An 18,376-nucleotide genomic window follows, 5' to 3' on the forward strand; every position below is an offset into this window, starting at 1 on the left:
GTGTGTACTAACAAAGCTAACAAAAAAAAGTGCTTTTGGGGTGGGCCGCTCATGTAGGCCCCACCTTGATGTATGTAGATAATCCACGCCGTCCATTCCGTGGCTTCGCCCATTTTAGGTGTTAAGCCGAAATTTGAGACCAATCTGATAATCAGGCGGGCCATACCATAGGAAATAGTAGGGTTATCCGTTAAAACTCAACTTGATGTTTTTATCCGCCAAAAATATGTTGCATATTGGGCTTGATGCGTTCGTATTGAGCCACAGGGACTAATGGGCAGGGTGGATTTCCTTGATGCGGGTCCCGCCTGTGAAAAACCATGGCAAGACGAAATTTTCAAAAAAAAAATTATTTAAACAGGCAGCGCTGACGCTGCTGCTGCAGATGCAGGCAGCGCCTGCGCCTGACGGACGGGCAGATTGGGTTGGGCCACAGGTCCCAGCCATGGACCCCACCATGATGTGTTTGAACATCAACACCGTACATTTTGATGGGCCCCTTCTGATCAGGGGCCACCCCAAAAATCAGCCATATCCGCCACTCAGGTGGCCCACATCATAGGAAACATTGGTGATTGCACGGCTGCCATTGGAACCCACTTGGGCATTGCTGAAGTTTCGGATCAAATATGAAATTTGTTTTTCCTATTCGTTCATGTCCTTTGACCTTATCAACAGTTTGGATTGCATATAAATATTACGGTGGGCCCCATGCCTATGTGGCCTCGTCAACATATTGGATGTAAATAAATATTACGGTGGGCCTCGTGCCTATGTGGCCTCGTCAACAGATTGGATGTAAATAAACATTATGGTGGGCCCCTGGTCCACGTGACCTTATGAACAGATTGGATGCAAATAAAAGTTACAGTAGGCCCCGGTTGGGTGGAAAATAAATATTACTGTGGACCCCCAGGTTTGAGTGACCTTATCAATGGGTTGGATGGAAAATAAACATTATGGTAGGCCCCACATGGGACCCATTGATGTATGTGTTGTAATCCACACCTCCCATTAGTGTGGGCCCCACCATGGGTATGTACCTCATCTATGCCGTCCATCCTTTCAATCACTATGGGATCCACTATGATGCATGAGTTTCATCCAAACCGTCCAACCATTTTGGAGACCATTTTTAGGCCCATGTGACTAGGCCCATCTTGATGTATTGGTGGCCCTTGTTGAGACCCACCTTAATATAAATATGAGGCCCATATTATAAGGCCCATTGTGATGTATGCAAGGCCCATGTGACTAGGCCCATCTTGATGCATTTGTGGCCCGTCGTTGAGGCCCACCTTGATATATATATATATATATATATATATATATATATATATATATACACACACGAGACCCATGTATGAGGCCAATTTGATGTACTGGAGGCCCATGGGTCAAGGCCCAATAAGACGTACATAAGGCCCATTGTAGTGTGATTCCACCATGGTATATGTGTTGATTTTATAGCGGGCTATACCTTGGGAGCAATGATGGTTTGATGTCCACATTGTAAGGATGATGTTGGTTAAATGTCTGCATTGTCACTCTCTCCCTAGGGCCCATTAATAGGCCGTATAGGCCGTCTAGGCCCATCTTCCTTTTGATCAGAGCTCATCACCACATAATATGTATAGTATAGATCCATGATTCATGATCATACGCATTATATATATGCTTGATGTGAGAAGTGACTGATCATAGCATATGCCTTCGGGCAAATCATTTATGGGCTCCCTGATAGGCGGAGTTGCCCCACATAAGCGCTCGGTATGCGCGGGATTGTTGCATGTCTGATAGTATGATTCATGCACTTGCATTTATGTGATCGTGATTATTGTATGCCTTAGCGACATTAGGGCCATAGCCTCCACAGACACATCGTGGGTGGTTGGATTGAATACCGAAAATACTGTTTCTAGCATCGGGGCGCCATAGATGTCCCTAGGTGAAAATCCCTAAACCCGATGGTACCAGAGGATGACTCCAACGTCGAGACCAAGTGGATACACGAGCACACGAGGGCCGTATACTAGTAGGCCGTGTCTCCCACTGTGTCGTGGTCGGTTGGAAAGGGGTGTGACCTTACCCGCCTGAGTGAGGGGGCAATTTCTAGGTTGAGTTTGACCAGCTTGAGGAATGTGTCCGCTATTGACGAGCCGGGCCCGATATTGGCAGGTGGATAGTGAGGTCTCTTCCACTCTCCCAGTTGTGCATCCGGATAGGGGTGGCAAGCTGGCGTAGAGTGTATTAGACCCCGGTGATTATCCAGAATGAGAATTGCACTGATATTTGATAAGTTGTATGTGGATTTGGATGAGGATTAGCATGCTTGAGTTGCATCTCGCATTACATGGTCCTGTTATGGCCGGTAGCATTCATATCATGCACGGCATAGCCTTGGTACGGCTGATTGCATTCATGTACTCATCACCATGATTCCGCATTACTCTGACCTTGCATTCTGAGCACGCTTATATTATGCACACACTTACACCACCCTCTAAGCTTTCCATAAGCTTATGCACGATTGATGCATGCAGGTGATGTCAGGACACAACCATAGTCTCGCCGCAGTTGGAGCGTGCAGCCGAGCTTCTGGAGTTTTTGTTACTTTCATTATCTTGTATTTCCCTTTCATATGCCTTGTACTCAAAGATTTTGATCATAGTGGATTTTGTGATGGTGTTCTTGTGGTTATTGTTTGTGGGTTATGCTTGTGGTAATTGTTTGTGGGTTATGCTTGTGGTAATGCTCATTACGAATCTGATTGATGATTAGAAACCCTCCTTATAGCGTCTCATGATCGGAACCTGGTGTATGGGTGGCGGGAGTCGAGAATGGGGTACTACGGAGACTGTCAGCGCCGGATTCGGCGATCGAAAATTTTGTGAGCCCAGTTTCTGAGTTCGGGACGTGACAGAAGTTGGTATCAGAGCATAACTTTGGAATAACCGAGAACAACATCACTTGTTTGCTATGAGTTTAAGGCATTTAGGTTCCGAGTGCGAAACCTTTCGATTGAGTTCCCTAACGTATGATTCTCAAGGTTGATTGGTGTTATTATTCTTCCTATAGGACATACCACCCAGAAGAGTGACTCGAGTGCACCTCGATCCACCACCTGAGGCTCCAGCTTTACCACTTGCGTCTCCCGTTCCACCGCCAGAGATCTCTGCTCCCCTTCCTAATGATAACGTTCCTCCACCTGATGCCGGTGCGAATCCGATCGTGCTTATGAGTGCCTTGCAACTATAGCAGATGTTGCAGGCTGTGACTGCTGCGCTTCAGGGGCAGGGCAGGCGCCCAGTTGTTTATCCAGCTCAGGCAGAGCAGGTGCGTGCGAGTGCCCTTCTTCGAGAGTTCAGGCAGCTTGATCCTCCACGTTTCCAGCACGAGCCAGAACCGACTACAGCCGAGAGATGGTGCTCCGATGTGGAGAAGATTTTTGATACCATGTCATGTACGATCGAGTAGCGAGTCCGGTTGGCCGTATTTCTTTTCCAGGGCGAGGTCGAACTAGTGGACCTCTGTTACCCGTGTCACAGGACCTGATTATATCTGAACATGAGAGGACTTTATCGACCAATTCGAGGTGCAATACTTCTCCGACCATATCTGTTGTCAGAGAGCATTATAGTTCGAGACCCTGGTGCAGGGGGACATGACCGTGGCGCAGTACGCAGCTTGTTTTGTGGCGCTATCGAGGTTTGCACTGTATATGGTTGATGATGAGGGACGGAAGGCCCACCATTTCGAGAACAGCTTACGTTACAGTCTTCGAGGCTATGTTATTGGGCATGAGCTCCCGACTTTCCAGGCAGTAGTGCAGAGGGCTCAGATTTTTGAGGCTGAGTGGGCCGGCACGCAGGCCGACCGAGATCAGAGGAGGGGTCAGAAGAGGCAGGCCTCCTCTAGTAGCTCACAGCAACATCGATTACCATAGAGATACCGGAGCCACCCATCTGCCAGAGCACCAGCAGCACCGTCGGCACCCCCAGTGGCACCACCTCAGAGATAGCTTTCTGACACTTGCTATGGATGCGGTGGGATAGAACACCATAGGTGGGAGTGTCCCCGACCTCGGCAGTTGCAGTCGAGAGCACCACAGCAGCAGCCGAGAGTACCGCAGCAGCCTTCGCAGTAGCAGCGACAACAGATTCCACCACCGAGGCCCCCTCAGCAATAGCACCAGCCTCCAAGGCCACAGCAGCAGAGACAGCAGTTTCGAGCGCCTCAGCGACATCAGCAGCAGCAGCATCCTCCAAGGGGACAAGCGCCTCCCTAACTAGCTCAAGCTAGATTCTATGTGGCTCGGTAGGACCCGCAGTCATCCAGAGGAGTCGTTAAGGATATACTTCCTGTCTCTTCATGCATCGCCCAAGTATTATTTGATTCTAGTGCTTCACCCTCATTTATGTTTGAGGATTTTTACCGATCGACTGGATTACCGACAGAGTCTGCTAGTGAGGGATTGATTGTATCGATGCCATTGGGGAAGACTACAGTGTTGGGTCATTTCTGTTCGTCTTGCCCTGTTCTAGTCGGTGACATCTTTTTGCCTGCTGACTTATTTGTGCTGCCGATGTCTGATTTCGACGTTATCTTAGGCATGGATTAGCTTGCTGAGTACCACGCCATCTTGGACTGTTCCGCGAGGACAGTCACGTTTTGCATACTAGGCTTACCGCAGTTTCAGTTTGTCGCCGAGCCCCGAGGAGAACCATTGTCTTATTTGATGTCCTACACAGTCGAGAAGCCCGTTGCCTTGTGTATCGATCAGTTGCCGATGGTCTGTGATTTCCCCGACATGTTCCAAGAGATTCCGAGATTGCCACCTCGTCGTCATATTGAGTTCTAGATAGATCTTGTGCCTGGTACCGCGCCTATCTCGAAGGCCCCATACCGTATGACACCTATGGAGTTACGTGAGCTGCAGCGACAGTTAGACGAGTTGCGTGAGTTAGGATTCATTCGTCCGAGCAGTTCTCTATAGGGAGTGCCGGTACTCTTCGTTAGGAAGAAAGATGGCTTGTTGAGGCTCTACGTGGACTACCGCAAGCTCAACCGGGTCACAATCAAGAACAAGTACCTGCTCCCAAGGATAGATGACTTATCTGATCAGTTGCAGGGTGCACATTTCTTTTCAAAGATTGACCTGCGTTCCAGTTATCATCAGATTCGAATCCGAGAGGAGGACATCCCGAAGACGGCTTTTAGAACGTGTTATGGTCATTTTGAGTTTCAGGTTATGTCCTTCAGACTGACCAATGCACCTGCGGTCTTCATGCAGTTGATGAATGAGGTCTTCCATCCATATCTCGATTAGTTTGTTGTGGTCTTCATCGACGACATTCTAACATATTCGAGGACCCATGAGGACCATATGCAGCATCTGGAGATCGCTTTGCAGACCCTCCGTGCCCACCAGCTGTATGCGAAGCTGGAGAAGTGCGAGTTCTGGCAGGAGGAGGTGAGATTTCTCAGTCACGTGGCGACGAGGGAGGGTGTCGTAGTGGACCCCTCGAAGGTTGAGGCAGTGCGTTTATGGGGCCAACCCACGACTGCGTCCGAGATTCACAGTTTTCTTGGTTTAGCAGGATACTATCGGTGTTTCATTAAGAGCTTCTCCTGTATTGCAGCCCCGTTGACCAGGTTGACTTGGAAGGGCACAGACTTTGTTTGGAGTGACGCATGTGAGCGGGCATTCGGGGAGCTGAAGGACCATCTAACGTCCGCTCCTGTCCTCACTCTTCCTTTTGGGAGTGATGGATTTGTTGTATTTACCAATGCCTCACGTATTGGTTTAGGTGCTGTCCTTATGCAGTACGGCAGGCCTGAAGCCTTCGTGTCTCGTCAGCTCAAGGTCCATGAGCTGAACTACCCCACACATGATTTGGAGATGGCAGCAGTCGTCTTCGCACTGAAGGTGTGGAGACACTATCTCTATGGGGTCAGGTTCGAGCTCTTCTCCTCACAAGAGCTTAAAGTATCTATTCTCTCAGTCTGAGCTGAACATGAGGTAGAGATGCTGGATGGAGCTTCTGAAGGACTATGATTTTGACCTCCAGTACCACCCAGGTAAGGCGAATATGGTGGCGGATGCCCTCAGCCGTCAGCCATGAGGCCTGGTGGCACATATGATGATTCATAAGTGGAGGATGCTCGAGGATATAGCAGAGTACGACTTCGATTTTGGTCTGCAGTCTTCTATCGTTCAGCTATCGAGCCTGTCGATTCAACCCTCTCTTATCGCAAGGGTGATCGAAGCTCAGCAGACAGATGAGTCGTTACAAGATTACCAAGCAGAGGCAATATCTGAGAGTCAGATAGATTGGCAGATGAGTGTTAATGGTGGACTTCTCTTTAAAGGCCGATTGTGTGTCCCAGATATTCCTGAGTTGCGTAGAGATCTTATGACCAAGGCATATCGATCGCGGTTTTCTATCTACCCTGGCTCAACGAAGATGTATCGTGATATGAGGAGACAATATTTTTGGGCGGGGATGAAGCACCAGATTGCCAGTTTCGTGGCTGAGTGTGACAAATGCCAGCGTGTCAAGGCCCATCATCAAAGACCCTCTGGTCTATTGCAGCCTTTGAGCATCCCGATGTGGAAGTGGGAGCACGTATCTACAGATTTCATTATGGGTTTGCCGAGGACTCAGCGCCATCATGATGCCATCTGGGTTGTCTTGGATCGCCTGACGAAGTCGGCACACTTTCTTACGATTCGTGGGACTTGGCCTTTGGATCGGCTTGCGAGGTTATTCATTGAGGAGATTGTGAGACTGTACAGTGTTCCAGTCTCGATCATTTCTGACCGAGACCCAAGGTTCATGTCTCAGTTTTGAAGGAGCTTTCAGAGAGCGATGGGCACTGATTTGCAGCTCAGCACTGCATATCATCAGCAGACCGATGGCCAGACTGAGAGGGTCAATCAGATACTTGAGGATATGCTTCGGGCCTGCACGATTGATTTCGAGGGTAGCTGAGATGAGCATCTGCGATTGGCTGAGTTCGCATACAACAACAGCTATCAAGTGACCATTGGCATGACTCTTTTTGAGGCATTATATGGCAGACCGTGCAGATCTTCGAGTTGTTGGACCGAGGTTAGAGAGCGGCGTCTCCTAGGTCCTGAGCTTGTGCAGCAGATGTCAGAGACTATCGATATCATCAGGCAGAGGATGCGCACAGCTCAAAGCCGGCAGAAGAGTTTTGCTTATCGCCGGCGTCGTCCCTTAGAGTTTGATGTAGGGGACCATGTGTATCTCAAGGTCTCGCCCATGAAGGGCGTTCGATTTTGAGCAAAGGACAAACTTGCCCTGAGATTTATAGGACCTTTTGAGATCACTTGGAGCGTTGGCACCGTGGCCCATCGGCTTGCCTTACCACCTCAGTTGTCTGGCGTCCACAACATTTTTCACGTCTCTATGTTGAGGAAGTGTGGGTTAGACGTAGTTCCTGTTATCGATTGGCAGCCATTAGAGGTTCGTGAGGACGCTTTTTAGATTGAGCAACCCGTTTGTATCCTTAATCAGAAGGAGCAGGTCTTCCGAACCAAGGTCATTCCCTTGGTGAAGGTTCAGTGGGGTCACCATTCTATTGATGAGTCATCTTGGGAGCGCGAGGCAGAGATTCAAGAGTGCTATCCCCATCTCCTTGATGATTGATTATATGTTGTATCTTGTATGCTGTCTTCGATTTTATATGACGATGCCTTATTTTCTCTTCTATTATAAGTTATATTTTCTTGCGATGATTATACAAATTTTGAGGACGAAATTTTTATTCGAAGGGGAGAGTTGTAAGACCTGTACCCTAGTCCGTACCATTCCGTATGCTTCCGCGGTCCTTTCGGTTGAATCCCGACAAATCCTCGACCAGTTTCCAACATTTGCGCGCGATCCTAAGCCCAGTTCTGCATGCCGAAGTCGGCTCAACCTGAGACATGTACCTTAGCGACCGCACCGTTGCCGCGGTTCCAACGCCGCGACTTATGCACCGAACTGATACCCAGGATAGAAGATGTCCGCCCATGTTCATTTCGAGGAAAATGCCGCGCATTATGGACTTCGAGGGAATCTCTATGGAATGTCACATCAAATCAAAACAAGTACACCACCTTACCTCCATGCCACCTCACCCAACAACAAGTACAAGTGGCCTCTCTCCCTTTTCCCATAAGTCAAACCTCTCTCCCCACACCATTCCTCCTTTTTACAATTTTCAAACATAACCATACTCCTTTTACAAAATTTCAAAACTAACCCATACCCATCCATCTCCCATCCTTACAACACTATTCCATCCATCCTTACACTCATTATTTCTATCTCCCTCTCTCATTCTCTAGCAAATATCCAAATCCCATAAGAAATTTTACACATCCAACACACTCTCTCAACTCCAAGTGTGGCCCACCCTCTCATCTCTCATCCCCACCATAGAAACTCCATCATCCACCGTTAAAAGTCAAGCATAGGAGCTTACAAGCCTACGGGAGTAAGAAGAAGGCTTAGAGGTGGGTGATCCACTGTTATTTCTCATTTTTTTGGGCCACATGTGGTGGGACCCGTTTGATGTATGAATGTACGAAATGGAGGGCCCATAGTGGCGGGGTCCCTCCTCTCTATCTCACCATATCTCTCTCTCTCTATCCATTTTGATGTAGTGGGCCCCACTAATTCATGTTCTATCTGCACCATCCATCGTGGATGGTGGGACTCCACTGTGTAGTACACACACCCAGATTCATAGCTTAACTGGCAGACTGAGTGGAGATACCTCGTTCAGCACTTGAGGTCTTGGTGTCGATCCCTAGCAAGGGCGGCTAGCTGGTGTGTGTACTATGTGGGCCCCACCGCATGATGCATGTGTTTCATCAAAACCGCCCATGCATGTGAGGCCCACCGTCATCCGTCTGTCCAGCGTCTCTGGAAGCTGGACGCTGGGCATGGTTAACATGGAGTACATGTACTGACATGGGTGTGTACTAACAAAGCTAACAAAAAAAAGTGCTTTAGGGTTGGGCCGCTCATGTAGGCCCCACCTTGATGTATGTAGATAATCCAGGCCGTTCATTCCGTGGCTTAGCCCATTTTAGGCGTTGAGCCGAAATTTGAGACCAATCTAATAATCAGGCGGGCCATACCATAAGAAATAGTAGGGTTATCCGTTAAAACTCGCCTTAATGTTTTTATCCGCCAAAAATATGTTGCATATTGGGCTTGATGCGTTCGTATTGAGCCACAGGGACTAATGGGCGGGGTGGATTTCCTTGATGTGGGTCCCGCCTGTGAAAAACCATGGGAAGATGAAATTTTCAAAAAAAAATAATATTTAAACAGGCAGCGCTGACTCTGCTGCTGCAGATGCAAGCAGCGCTTGCGCCTGACGGATGGGCGGATTGGGTTGGGCCACGGGTCCCAGCCATGGACCCCACCATGATGTGTTTGAACATCAACACCGTACATTTTGATGGGCCCCTTCTGATCAGGTGCCACCCCAAAAATCAGCCATATCCGCCACTCAGGTGGCCCACATCATAGGAAACAGTGGTGATTGCATGGCTGCCATTGGAACCCACTTGGGCATTGCAGATGTTTCGGATCAAATATGAAATTTGTTTTTCCTATTCGTTCATGTCCTTTGACCTTATCAACAGTTTGGATTACATATAAATATTACGGTGGGCCCCATGCCTATGTGGCCTCGTCAACAGATTGGATGTAAATAAACATTATGGTGGGCCCCTGGTCCACGTGACCTTATGGACAGATTGGATGCAAATAAACATTATGGTGGGCCCCTGGTCCACGTGACCTTATGAACAGATTGGATGCAAATAAACATTACAGTAGGCCCCGGTTGGGTGGAAAATAAATATTACTGTGGACCCCAGGTTTGAGTGACCTTATCAATGGGTTGGATGGAAAATAAACATTATGGTAGGCCCCACATGGGACCCACTAATGTATGTGTTGTAATCCACACCTCCCATTAGTGTGAGCCCCACCATGGGTATGTACCTCATCTATGCCGTCCATCCTTTCAATCACTTTGGGATCCACTATGATGCATGAGTTTCATCCAAACCGTCCAACCATTTTGGAGACCATTTTTAGGCCCATGTGACTAGGCCCATCTTGATGTATTGGTGGCCCTTGTTGAGACCCACCTTAATATAAATATGAGGCCCATATTATAAGGCCCATTGTGATGTATGCAAGGCCCATGTGACTAGGCCCATCTTGATGCATTTGTGGCCCGTCGTTGAGACCCACCTTGATATATATATATATATATATATATATATATATATATATATATATATATATACGAGACCCATGTATGACGCCAATTTGATGTACTAGAGGCCCATGGGTCAAGGCCCAATAAGACGTACATAAGGCCCATTGTAGTGTGATTCCACCATGGTATATGTGTTGATTTTATAGCGGGCTATACCAAGGGAGCAATGATGGTTTGATGTCCATATTGTAAGGATGATGTTGGTTAAATGTCCGCATTGTCACTCTCTCCCTAGGGCCCATTAATAGGCCCATACCTATAGCGTATGCGCCATCTATGCCCATCTTCCTTTTGATCAGAGCTCATCACCACATAACATGTATAGTATAGATCCATGATTCATGATCATACGCAGCATATATATGCTTGATGTGAGAAGTGACTGATCATAGCATATGCCTTCGGGCAGATCGTTTATGGGCTCCCTGATAGGCGGAGTTACCCCACATAAGCGCTCGGTACGCGTAGGATTGTTGCATGTCTGATAGTATGATTCATGCACTTGCATTTATGTGATCGTGATTATTGTATGCCCTAGCGATATTAGGGCTATAGCCTCTACAAACAATCGTGGGTGGTTGGATTGAATACCGAAAATACTGTTTTTAGCATCGGGGCGCCATGATATCCCTGGGTGAAAATTCCTAAACCCGATGGTACCAAAGGATGACTCCAACGTCGAGATCAAGTGGATACATGAGCGCACGAGGGCCGTATACCAGTAGGCCGCGTCTCCCACTGTGTCGTGGTCGGTTGGAAAGGGGAGTGACCTTACCCGCCTGAGTGAGGGGGCAATTTCTAGGTTGAGTTTGAACAGCTTGAGTATCCGCTATCGACGAGCCGGGCCCAATATTGGCAGGCGGATAGTGAGGTATCTTCCACTCTCCCAGTTGTGCGTCCGGATAGGGGTGACAAGCTGGCGTAGAGTGTATTAGACCCCGGTGATTATCCAGAATGAGAACTGTACTGATATTTGATAAGTTGTATGTGGATTTGGATGAGGATTAGCATGCTTGAGTTGCATCTCGCATTACATGGTCCTGTTATGGCCGGTAGCATTCATATCATGCACGGCATAGCCTTGGTACGATTGATTGCATTCATGTACTCATCACCATGATTCCGCATTACTCTGACCTTGCATTCTGAGCACGCTTATATTACGCAACACTTACACCACCCTCTAAGCTTTCTATAAGCTTATGCACGATTGATGCGTGTAGGTGACGCTAGGATGCAACCATAGTTTCGTCACAGTTGGAGCGTACAGCTGAGCTTCTGGAGTTTTTGTTACTTTTATTATCTTGTATTTCCCTTTCATACGCCTTGTACTTAAAGATTTTGATCATAGTGGATTTTGTGATGGTGTTCTTGTGGTTATTGTTCGTGGGTTATGCTTGTGGTTATGCTCATTACGAATCTGATTGATGATTAGAAACCCTCCTTGTAGCGTCCCAGGATCAAAACCTGGTGTATGGGTGCCGGGAGCCGAGAATGGGGTACTACGGAGGCTGTCGGCGCCGGATTCGACGATCGAAAATTTTGTGAACCCGGTTTCCGAGTTTGGGACGTGACAATGTCTCTTTGATGCTGAATGACAATCTAGAAATGCCCTCCGTGCCAACAAGATGCTTCCAAAATATCACGTCCTCCATCTTATTTTTACGTCCAATGTGTATCCCAGATTTGGTAATAAGTCTGAGCTTACATCCTTCATTACTCATGTCCTTCATTCCGTAGTATCTGGTATCCCAATATGTCTTCCTTCTTTAATATGCTATTTGATCATTCAATTCTGTATTCATCCTACTCATGGTTCGATTCCTTTCACCTATCTCATTACTTACATCGCCCTTCATTGCATGTCATCATTCCTTCGACCGAGGCACCGGAGTTGGAATTACCCTTTAATAATGCAAATTTAAACAAAATGAATATGGAATTTCTTCTCGACCAGCGGGATGAAGATAAAGAGGAAGCACCTTTACTAGAGGACACGTCGATGGGCGATATATTTGTCGAGCTTGATGAGATGGATGATTCAGCTGATCTAGATTTTCAACCTTCTCAGGTTGATGATCGGCTGAAGTCCTTAAAGGAAAAGGTTATTGAGTTGAAGGTTTCATAAGACAATTTGGCAGAAAATAAAAAATATTCAATGAAATACATGCGAAAGTACTTTCATCGCATTGCCAAGGGATTGCACCAGATTGATCCTTCTATACCTCCTCCCTCTTCCTCTGGATCCGACTAGTTTTATTTAAGTTTTTAAGATTGGTTTGTAAAACTTATATTTTGTGTGTTTGCTTGATGACTGTCTTAGATACTCTATTACTCACTTTTGAATGTTTATTTCCCTAAACTTGACATTTACATATTCTTACTTCCTAAATAATTCATATCTTTAGATCTTGGTTATTTGAATGTCTTATTTTTCTGATAGTAAACTATGCTTTTCCTTGTCAAATTGTGACAAAAGGGGGGAGAAGGTTACTTGTAGAGTAGAATGAAGAATGATGCATGAATGCATACATATATGCTTGATATGAATGATACGTTATTATATGAGAGAATGCTTGGAATGGAAGACTATATGTCATAATACAGGGGAAACTCAAATTGAGGGGGATTAGTAAATTTTTTCTCTAGTTCATCAAAGACTGCAACAAACCTTCTACAACAACATGGGATCATGAATACAAGACTATATTCTAATTGTTGTAATAAGTGTTTTGTCACAAAATTGATAAAGGGGGAGATTTTAAGTGTTATAGTGTATAAAACACACATTTTTTATCAAATTTCGTTTAGACAAAACAACTTATGAAGTGGCCTTCTAATGTGGATCAAGATGTAAAGTTCAAGTCAAGTAGAAGATCAAGATGGAAAGTTCAAGTTCTACTAAGTTCAAAATGGAAAGTTCAAGTTCTACTAAAGTTCTAGTAGAAGATCAAGCTCCATCTACAAACTCAAGCTCTATTGAAGAATTAAGTAGAAGAACAAGTTTCATGAAGTTCAAAGCATCCAATCTACTTCAAAGATCGGTCATTTCAGGTATAATAAACCCTAGAAACACCTTAGGATTAGGCACTTTCAAAATATAATTTAAATGAGTTTTTATGCTTATAGTTGGCTTAGGTTCGACTACTCTAAGTTATGGATCGATTAGTCTAAGAAATTTTCAACTAGTCCTAGTTCCAATCGAAGTAAAACAGAATTTCTGTTACACCTTTGACCAGTCGAGGAAGCTGCTCGACCAGTCGAGGGACGCTCGACTTAAAGTCCAGCGTTGAATTAGTTCTGATTTTTGGCTCCCTCGACTAGTTGAAGACCTTGCTCGACCAATCGAACAAGGCCCTCAACCAGTTGAGCAGGGCCTTTGACCAGTCGAAGATCTGTTTTATCTTATCTCGCTCGAATTTGAAAATCTATTGGAACGGAATCTGGTTCTTAGACGAGTCGAAGACTGTCTTAAACGAATCGAAGCAATAACTTTTTTGCCTATAAATTAAGGCTTTCTCTCATTCCAAAAATACAATTCAAGTACATCAAATCCTTCATCAAGAGAGAGAGAAGCCCCTGTTATTCTCAAGCTATTGCACGGTATTTATTAATATTTTTAGTAGCTTTTTTATTTAATTCCTCGATCTCTTACGCTATCAATTTTAGTTTATAAAAGAGTAAATACTCTTGTTTTAAGATATTAAAGGAATTCAAACAAGTAGTCATTGGTTTAAATATATTTAAAATCAATCTAGAACCTTGAACCCTTGTCTCTATGACTAAACATTGAGCAATCTACATTCAAGTGAAGTAGTTCTACGGCTACATCGATAGATACGTCTTCAAGGTGAAGATAAGTATAAATTTCTTTTATATTTTGGTTTCATTGAGATAGTTAGAAAACCTCATTTGTTGGTTTTCCTGAGATAGCCAGAAAATCTCAGTGAGGGATTTTTTGTTTGTGATAGCCCTTTAAAATCATAATTATATTAGGTTTTAAGGTGACCCTGTGAAAACCTTATTCATAGTGAAAGCCAATATTACGTGGATAGTGGTTATTGGGAGTGGAGTAGGTGTGGCTGTTTGAGAACAGTTGGTTGACACACCAAACCACTATAATTCTTGGTGTTATAGTGAATGCCTTTATTGTTTATGTGGTGAATGGTTGTAATTTTTTTAAGTTAAAAGTGGTGAATGCTTGTAATAGTTTAGCTTTTATTTACTCTCGCGTGGTTTGTAATTTTGATTCTTACAAGTTTTGTGAAATAAGTTTGTCCTACCTAAACTTGTTTGGGCGAAGGTTGTCCTACGAATCAGTTTGAATCAACATTTCAATACTAGTGCAATTGAGACCTTTGATTTATTTACTATTTTTGCACTTTAATTTTTTATTTGGCATAGTCCTATTCACCCCCTTTAGGACTGGTTAAGTTCTCATTTTCACATGACATTGCAGATTTCATAGAATCCACTAACCTATTCATGAGATCACATGGATCAGGATGAAGGGAAAACACTAATATCAGCTTCATCCAAAGCTGTTGTGGCCCCCAAAATGTTTTCAACAGTAAGTGTTTAATTCCCACCGTGTGGTTTACTCGAGCCCAGGAATTGCCTTATTTTTGGACTAATGCCCTAAAATGATATGGCTAAATGGATGGACGGTATGGATAAAACCCATACATCACGATGGCCCCTCGGAACCCCTATCCGTTCCTAGCAAGTGGCAGGCGGGGTTGTACACAATCCACATCCAACTTTGGTAACTTTGAATTATAACCATTGATGTGGTGCACGTGTGGCACGTCTCCCTGCGAGAGCCAAGTTCCCTACGAATAAGGGAAATACATGTAACAATATACTCTCTTGCTCGCGCAGAGGCCCAGAAGGGCGAAATCGTTATCCAGAGCAAGGCCAGGGAGCGGTATGTGAATCCTGGTGTCTTTTTGAGAATTGAGGGATCTGTGAATCGAGCGAGGCCAGACAGGTAATTTAGTAGTGTATTCAAAAGAGGAAACTTAAGGGCCTGTTTGATTTTCCATGATACATGTAAATCATGGTAAATAAATAATTATTACTTTTTCACCTTGTTTGAAAATATGAGAGTAATTCCACCTCGAGAATCGAAACAAAAGTGTTGACTTAAATATGTGGACCCCACTGTAATGTATATGATATATCCGCACCGTCCATCTATTTTATTAGAACATTTTAGAGCATGAACCAAAAGAACGAGGTAAATCCAACACTCAAATGGCCCACACGAAAGGAAATAGTGGCCTTAATTCGTCCACTATTGAAAGTTATTTTCTTCACTAGGCCCGCATTAAGGTTTTTTCATCATCTAATCCGTTTATAGGGTCACACAAACATGGATAAGGGGAAAACTATAACGCCCTGGACATTTCAATACCCGAGTATTGAAAGTCCTCGAGCGTTACTAAGAATTTTACTTAATATGTCACATGTATGATGCCAATCCAACTATCTTAGCCTTACATCCTCGCCCTGACACAAACCTAACCAGTAGGAATGATCTCCATTCATAGATCAAGCCATCTAACCGTCATTTTCAAGGTAAGGCTCTCTATCATGTGATTTAATGCATATGTTTTCCCTTAAATGAATTGACAAATAACTCCCTATCCATAATGATTTAGATATATGTCCATTTGTAAGAATTTCTTAGAAACGTGCCCATAACCATGTGGAGCCATTAGATTTTCCAAAACTCTTAGATCAGTGAAAATTACAAAAGTACCACTAACTTAGACCTATGACTCTAAAATCACATGGTCCCCATGATTATTTTGGCATGAAACCTGGTATGAGGCCTAAGTATCATATATTAACCGTACATTTAAAATTTCAACCATCAAATCATTGTACAAGTGGGCCAGATAGGGACCAACCATCAAATGTTAGTTTTGGGCCCACCTGACCTTCGGATATGCCTTTACTTTGGACTCAACCCCTTAAATTCGATAGAAAGGTGATTGAACTGTGTAGATCTCCCCATCGACGTCTCGGTGGACCACACCTGTGAAACAGGTGCACACCCGGCATGAATTAACGCTGCGCATCGAACTAGGGGAGTCGGTCAGTGCACGCTGACCCGACTCCCACTCGGACACGGAGAGCAGTTCTCTCCCTGCCTGGGCAACGGACCGAACCCAACCATTTTGAGAGGGACTGTGGGCCACCATCATGGCCCACATAGATGATCCAGACCGTCTATCATGTATGGAGGAAAAAATAACGAATCCCAACTTCTCTTACTCCAAATCTAGATCAGGAAGACTGAAAAGAAAACCTTCCGTGATTTTGGATTTTTAAGCAAAATAGAGTCCGACCACTGTGATGAATCTTGGGCCCATCATCATCCATAGGGATGATCGGAATCGTCCATCATGCTCCTAGGACGATTTCGATAAAATCCCAATGTTTCCCAGCTTCGATCAGGTCGCATCCTCATCCGCAAGCTGCGTCGACAGGAACTAGGGCAGATTTCACTCCACATCGTAGGAGAGACTGGTAAGGGAGTTTTGGGCCGATCATAGCCGTTCAAACCCAAGTAGAGAGGGCACCGATTGCTCCCAAGAAGGCTGATCGGGAGGTTTAATCGGTATGAATGCCGATTTTGGCTGGGACGCAAGTCCTCTTCCGAAAATAGCTGCGTAAGAGAATCCTAACGTGTAACAGATTGAGAGCCTTGTAGGACGTTCTGGAAGGTGCTCAACACCCTATAAAAGGTTAGTGCATGTCCAGGAGAAAGAAAGAAAGAAAGAGAAAGAGAAAGAGAAAGAAAGAGAAGAAGAAAGAAAAGAAAAGAAAGAGAAGAGTAAAGAAGAAGAGAGAAAGGAAAGAATAGGGAATGCCTTGGCTTCTAGTTGCTGCATCCGACCAAGAAAGAGAAAAAGAGAAAGAAAGACAGAAAGGAGGAGGAGAAAAGAAAAGAAAAGGGAAGAGAAAGAGAGAAAGAAAGAAAGGAAGAAGATGGAGTGTTGCTTGGGTGTAAGAAGCAACTCACTGAGTTGCTGAGTTGGGTTCAAATTTAGGGTGGATCCCTTAGGTGAATAGAGGTAAGCCCGTTAGTTCCTTGATTTTTCTTTGGGCCTTGGATAACCGTATGTAGGTGGATTAGGATCTAACGGAACCGAGTCGACTCGGCTAAGTCTATTGAAGATTCAGGTCGGGTTGGGACAGCTAAGATTAAGCACTAACTGGAGCACTCCTCTCCTTTACCAAATTCACATCTCAATTCATATTGGTTAAATCCTGCGACGTATACTCACACTCGAGGAAGAAATAATGTTAGAGGTGAGGGTTTTATCCTTTAAGCTTACACTAATTTAAGTTATTATATTTATCTTGTCTTTCCATCCCTTTTATGATATGAATTATCTTGCCTTCTCATACTTTTGATGATGAAAGTTATCATGCTTTTTCATACCTTTAATGATGTGATTTATCCTACCTTCCATGTTTATATTTTTATATAAATTACCTTATCAATTGATTCCATTATTATCATTACAATTATTGGTCCTTTGGGTTTACGACATGATGTCAATTATAAAGGATTTCTTTGAATTTATGTGAGGCCATGGATGCAAGCCTTGCCCCTGCCTCATCAATTTATTGAGTTGGCCCTGTCACTCATCTCTTTGTTTGAGTTGGCCATCGCCACTCTTTATATTATAGAGTTTAACCATTGTCAATCTTTTCTTATTATGTTGGCCATTGTCACTTTTGTTGAGTTGACCATTGTCACTCTTCTTTTTTATTATGTTGGCCTCGTGCTCATCTTTACGGGTCGGGCATGTGTCTTGTCATTCCAGAACCTCCATAATTCAGTTGATATTCTTTATTATTCGGGTTCAGTTATATCTGTTATGATTCAGTAAGTGTAAGATGTATCACAACTAGTGATTCAAATATTCTATCATGGACGTAATGCGCTCTGGTTAGAGACCTTATTGGGGCACGTAAGTCCTTGAGCCTTCGGGTAGTGGTGCACAAATCGATGTGTGTAATTCGCAAATGCAGTGTCACA

This window comes from Magnolia sinica, chromosome 10 (assembly GCF_029962835.1).
Source record: "Magnolia sinica isolate HGM2019 chromosome 10, MsV1, whole genome shotgun sequence".
NCBI classification, from domain to species: Eukaryota; Viridiplantae; Streptophyta; class Magnoliopsida; order Magnoliales; family Magnoliaceae; genus Magnolia; species Magnolia sinica.